At 34.8% G+C, this 6,446-nt stretch overlaps 1 long non-coding RNA gene across 1 annotated transcript; it reads left to right on the forward strand.

Moving 5' to 3' along the window:
• Positions 1–1,956: 1,956 nt before the first annotated feature.
• LOC134260521 (uncharacterized) lies at positions 1,957–5,413 on the forward strand. Its single transcript, XR_009990559.1, has 2 exons — positions 1,957–2,035; positions 5,066–5,413. It is a non-coding gene; the product is annotated as an uncharacterized LOC134260521 (long non-coding RNA).
• Positions 5,414–6,446: the final 1,033 nt, after the last annotated feature.

A 6,446-nucleotide genomic window follows, 5' to 3' on the forward strand; every position in this document is an offset into this window, starting at 1 on the left:
ACGACAGGGACTGGACAGGGAGAGCAGGGACAACGACAGGGGATCATAGGAGAAAGTCAGGGAGAGACAGGAAAATGTCAGGGACTGACAGGGGGACAACAGGGGATTTTTTGGAATCTAAGGGGATATTTAATTCAGTAGTGTTGTAACATCATTTTCCCATCTTTTTAGGTGTATTGTAGTGGGAGGGGGGCTTAAGGGGGGAGTGTAGTATCTTTGTCCTTTCTTTCCTTGTGGGGTTTAGATTTTGAGTTTATTTCATTATCTGCCCATTATTTATGGTTAAAAGGGAGGGGCTCCAGTTAAGTGATAGGTTAGGTTTTAGGTTAAGTGTTAGAGGTTTTGTCAGTATTTCTCCTTATCTCCCAGGTGTATAGATATTTTGAGATTTAGGTAGGGTAGGGTTGTCATGTTTCAGGTTCTTGTATTCCCACTTTCTCTCCCTTTACATGGGTTAAAATGGTCTGGGGTTCTAATAACTGATAGTGTAGGTTTTAGGTTAAATGTTCATATTCCCATCAACATAGGTGTATTTTGGAGGGGGGGGGGGGGCTAAGGGTGAGGGGGAGGTGAGGTTCTGGGGGTTTAGAGTATCTATGTCCTTTCTGCCATTGTTTCTGTCCCCAGGGATTGGGCTCGTTAGGTACAGTTTAGGCCCCGTATTATCTAGAAGGCTGTGCTTTTTCGGTGTGTGCAGTCAGCTTTCTAGAAAATGTTTATCCCTTATCTGTGTTAAAGTCATTTCATTGACTGGTTCTGGGGGTTCCATTGGGGTTTTAGAGTCTTGTTTATTTAAAGTATTTCCTTGTATTTCCCCATTATTAGTGGTTAAAAGGGAGGGGGTCCATAAAGATGATAGTTTTTGGTTAAATTGAATATTTTGAGATTTAGGTAGGGCAGGGTCGTCATGTTTCAGGTTCTTGTATTCCCACTTTCTCTCCCTTTACATGGGTTAAAATGGTCTGGGGTTCTAATAGCTGATAGTGTAGGTTTTAGGTTAAATGTTCATATTCCCATCAACATAGGTGTATTTTGGAGGGGGGGGGGGGGGGCTAAGGGCGAGGGGGAGGTGAGGTTCTGGGGGTTTAGAGTATCTCTGTCCTTTCTGCCATTGTTTCTGTCCCCAGGGATTGCGCTCGTTAGGTACAGTTTAGGCCCCGTATTATCTAGAAGGCTGTGCTTTTTCGGTGTGTGCAGTCAGCTTTCTAGAATAGCTTATCCCCTATTTGTGTTTAAGTCATTTCATTGACTGGTTGTGGGGGTCTGGGGTTTTAGAGTCTTGTTTATTTAAGGTATTTCCCCATTATTGGTGGTTAAATGGGAGTGGGGTCCATAAAGATGATAGTTTTTGGTTAAATTGGATATTTTGAGATTAGATTGGGGAGGGTTGTCATGTTTTAGGTTGTTGTATGTCCCCCTTTCTCTCCCTTTACATGGGTTAAAATGGTCTGGGGTTCTAATAGCTGATAGTGTAGGTTTTAGGTTAAATGTTCATATTTAGTAAATTTTAGTCATTTGCTCTAAGCATCTTCCCATCATTAATGGTTAATAGGGTTTTGGGTCTGTCAGGTGATAAGTTAGGTTTTGGGTAAGTGTTTAGAGTTTGTTACACCATTTGTCCTGATTCCCATCTCTTTAGGTGTATTGTAGAGTAGTTAAGGGGGGGGGGGGGGGGAGTTGATAGTTTGAGTTTTGTTTAATTGGATAATTTGAGGTCTACATTCAAATTCTTACATGTAATTAAGTTGTATAATAATGTGAATAGAGTTTTCCCAAATTTCAAATGCTTAGAAAATGATGATATTGTACATGAATTATTTTTTTCTTTAGTGTGTTATGATAAGAAGGCATTACAATTACTCTAGTCTGCCCTGCCCTTACTGTTCATTTGAAACATGTCCAGTTATTTTCTTTCAGAAAGACTGCATCATTGTACAAGAGATGCTTTCACCAATGTTCCACCAATGTTCCATAGAACAGGCAACTCAGCGCAAACATTCCCATGGACATATTTCATTCTGCACTACTGTTTCAGGTAAAGAATATTGTCTCTTCACATCAGTACTCTTTTTTAGCTCAATGCAAAATGGCTTCTACAGAGTACAGAATTCCGGATTTGGTTCGTTTATTATGTTGCACTTTTAACTGTCAGTTACAACCCAAGCTTGGATATACATAAAGAATTCCGATGACTATGCTCAGTAGGCCATTTACCAGTAAATTTTTAGTGCAGGTGTAAACAATTTATAGGGAGTTGTCTTGACAAATCAAAGTTTGAAGTCAATTTAAAATGACTTCCGATAGAAGTAGATTGTATCAAAACCAACAGGAACAGAATGAACCAAGATAGGCAAGAAAAAGAGAATATTTAATTATGATTGATTGATGTATGTTGTTTAATGTCCCTCTCGAGATTTTTTCACTCATATGGAGACGCCACCACTTGCTGTCGGAGGGATACAAATTTTTCCTATGCTCGGCACTCAGGGCCTTTGAGCAGTGAGGGATCTTTTTCGTGCCAGCACCTACTGCAACATGGGGCCTCGGTTTATATGGTCTCATCCAAAGGACCGGTCTCAATGTCCCTAAGTGGGATTTAAACCTGCGAGGCAAGGATTGACTCCTTACTTCGCGACTCTAGAGCAGAGGCTCTAACCACTGCGCCACGCGGGTGACTATTTAATTATGTATATATCAGTTAAACTTTGAATCTTGGAAAACAACTTTAATACTATGAAAAAAGGGAGCTAAGATGTTGTAGGCCTGACTGTACATTTAAGACATGCACTTGTTAATTAAATTACATTGTTATTAAGAGAGAGAGAAAAAAAAACTTCAAACCCACGACTGGAACATTTTCAAATTTAACACAAAGTTGACTTCCTTTTAAAAAAAAAAAAAGTACACTTAAATCGTGTCATTACTGAATATTGAAACCTTGAATGCACTTTTTTAACATGAAAATTTAATATATATTAATTTTTTGTCATTGTAAGTTAAAGCCTTTTTTAAATAAAAGATTCTTTATAAACAAATACTTGTATATATGTAATTTAATCATGTTGTGAATGGTGTTACGCGTTATGACCAGATTTTTTACTTTCCAAATCTGGTCATGACCAGATTTTTTTTATGGCAAAGGTTGGCAAATATGATCTAGGTCAATTAAGTTCTGATTTGGTTACGATTATGCCAATTAAATTTTTTTTTTAGAGTTTTCCCCCTTGGACTTGGAAAAAATTCAATTTAGAAAAGGGAGGCATAAGTGTTTTACAAACATCTCATGTTCTATTTATTCCTCTTATTCTATGAACAAATATGTTGAATTTCTTTTAAAAGAGATTTTCCCATCTACCTACTGACCCTATATTTTTACCCTGAGTCAGGAGAGGGCAACCAAACATTTTCTTTAAAGATGTCCTGATCCAAAAAATTACTTGTATCAAAAATTTTAGTAAAGATCTAGAACTAAAAACAGTCAATTTCAGCACTGTTACTTAAAGTGCAATATACATGTATATGCGTTCTTGATTCAATCATTTGTGACATTATTGATATAAAAAGAACAAACACCTAAATCAAAATTTTATTTTGGCTTCCTATCGTGAAGACTATGAATGTACTTAGTGAAACTCAAAATCAAACTCTGATACAGAACCCAAACTCAGCAAGATCCATGCCTCTGCAGTGGTGTGCAGTTTGTGAAATTTATTCCCAATATTGTTCCTAACAAAGGGCAATTCAAACATTCAAGGCTGATGGAAACGGTAAAAAATTGGGTTCAGTCATTTAAAAATCAAGGGTAGCTAGGAAATTTAAAAGTTAATTGTGGAATACACCTGTAGCTGGATTTTTGGCATGGCGTATAATGATGATAAGTTTTAGTTTTATAATGATTTTCCCATGCATATCATTGTCAAAGTTATTAGGCATAAAGACGATATCAGGGAACTCGGAAACAACCTGCAATGTGAAACAGAGGGCCTTCATTTTGTTATTTTTTTTCCTTTTTTATTGAAAATTAAATCCACTAGATCTCAACACAAAATTTTGATTCAATACTAGAAGTACTTTTTTCAATTTTGAGTAGTCCCAATCTTAATTTTTTTTTTAATTCTTCTAAATACAATAATATAACATATGTTTATTCTACATCACCTTGCAGGATGATCATATGATAATTAAACACATAATAATTTAATCCAAAAAATGTACATAAGTAATGATAATTAATTTATATTGTTTTGTTTAAACAACATTATGTTAATAATGGTGTTTTTTTAAATATCTATAACAGAGCAATTGAAAAAGTTGAAATATTAATTTTACATTCAGAAGAAAAGAAGAGTATATGAAAACACATTCCCATTGCTGTTTAAAGGGGATATCACATAGATTGGCTTAGTCCTTGGGGTCCCCTTCAGCAGCACTACTAGGGGGACTGAAATTGCCAGTAGCAGGAATTATTAAACTTATAAAACTAAATTCTAAATGTATTATTGATATACATCTATGTATATTTGCATACAAATACAATTTACAGTTAGTAATTTTGTAAACTTATCAAAAATATGTACATTTAATAGTGAATAATTACAAAATTTAATTACTTTACACTAGAATACTTAGTTATTTAAGTGCTGGGAACATTTTTGTTTGTATGTACCATATGTTTTCTTCATTGTTTCATTATGAGGGATAATCCCGGATATTGAAATCTTTTTAAGAGACACCAAAGACATCAGTTACCAATTTTCCCCATACTAAGGGAATGGCACCTTGATCCTGACACTATTTTTAAAAAAAAACCAAAAAATGAAAAAAAAGAACATTTATTAACAAAAGTTGTAGTATAAAATGCAAGTTTTTCATTGACTATAATAACATAATGCTGTCCCAAGTAACCATGAGGCCTATGATGATTAAACTTTCATGGATGATACATCTAAAGTTGCACATTATGAGGCTTGCATCTAGATTTTCCTGAAGAGTGATCTTGGGATGCACACTTCTAGATTATTAGTTTAGCTCTGTAATATAATCTCTGATTATTTATGTTTTATAGAGGGATGATGACATAATTCAGATTGCTGACACTTGTTGGAAGGATCCTTTTCAGTCGCCTACAATGTTCTTTCCACAAGAAAAACCAGCCACTTGTGTTACCGGACTATCAGGCGAGGATGGAGCGACTATCAAGCAAGGATGGAGTCCTTAATGGAATCGGTACTCAAGTACATATTATCTGCTCGTAATGGACTTCACAAACAGCACTCAACAGTGCTCAAGTACAAACTGTATCAAACTTTAATTTTCACCTTAGATTAAAACATTAAGTATTGGTAATTTTATCTCAGTACATGCACTCATAACTGTTAAATTTTGATTGAATAAAATATTACTTGTAATATGAGTTTTTTTTTTCTTGGAATTCTTTCAAAAAAGGCCATTTTAAGCTCATTAGCTGACATGTAAGCTTTACTGATCATCCATGGTGTGTGCCTGTATTTGTATTGGCATTTCCACAAGTCCTCTGGAATTTTTGAGGTTGAAAAAAGGAAATTTATAAACTTCATGACATAGTGCTGATTCTAATTGATTCAGCTCATAGGCCCTGGTGGTAGGTTTAACGGACAATCCAAGATTTACTGAGAATGTATAGAAAACAGGAGACACACAGGCCACACCATTCACCTGAGTAGACATCAGTTTATCATTGAAAAGATAAAAATATGTCATTAAAAATACCCACCCCGTTTCCTTTTTTCCTGGAAAGGGGCGTGAAAAAATTCTTTTTGAGAATTTTTAAGAGTTAAGCAATTATTAGACTTATTGATATGGAAACCTTCTCAAGTTCTTTACATTTAAGAGGAACCCTAATTGAAGTTAAAGATTAGAATACATGGGATAAATCATTAAAAATCTTCCTAAGAACAGCAAATCTATGAAAGTCATATTAATTCCTCCAAATACATGTGCATATATCAGTCACTGCTTATAGTTTTTGAGAGGAATGTTATTCTAGATTTTTCCGTTTATTTCTTTTTCAAAATTTGTTCCCTCCTTGAGACCCCACCTCAGCCCCAAGGGAGGATAGCATGATTTGATGCTGTGTATAAATATGGCCAATTATGGTTTTGCTGTTCGAAGAGAAGCTAATTTATAAGGATATGTGAACCTGACAAAAAAGTAATTGGAAAATTACAAAATGGGTATCAACAGATAGAGGACAAGTTCCTTGATCAAAAAACAACAATTTTGATATATGTACATGAGTTCGTTTCCATGGCAACAGTCCCTGAAGATGACCATGTTTTCAAAGTTTAAAATGATATAGAAAATCACACTAAAATTAAAGAAAGACATAAAAAACTTATAAATTGCAGTTCAAATTAATTTATTTGCTATAATATGAAAGATTGGTGCATAAACATACTATTCATATT

This window comes from Saccostrea cucullata, unplaced genomic scaffold, assembly GCF_032062105.1.
Source record: "Saccostrea cucullata isolate Sc308-1 unplaced genomic scaffold, CSIRO_AGI_Scuc_v1 ctg15244, whole genome shotgun sequence".
NCBI classification, from domain to species: Eukaryota; Metazoa; Mollusca; class Bivalvia; order Ostreida; family Ostreidae; genus Saccostrea; species Saccostrea cuccullata.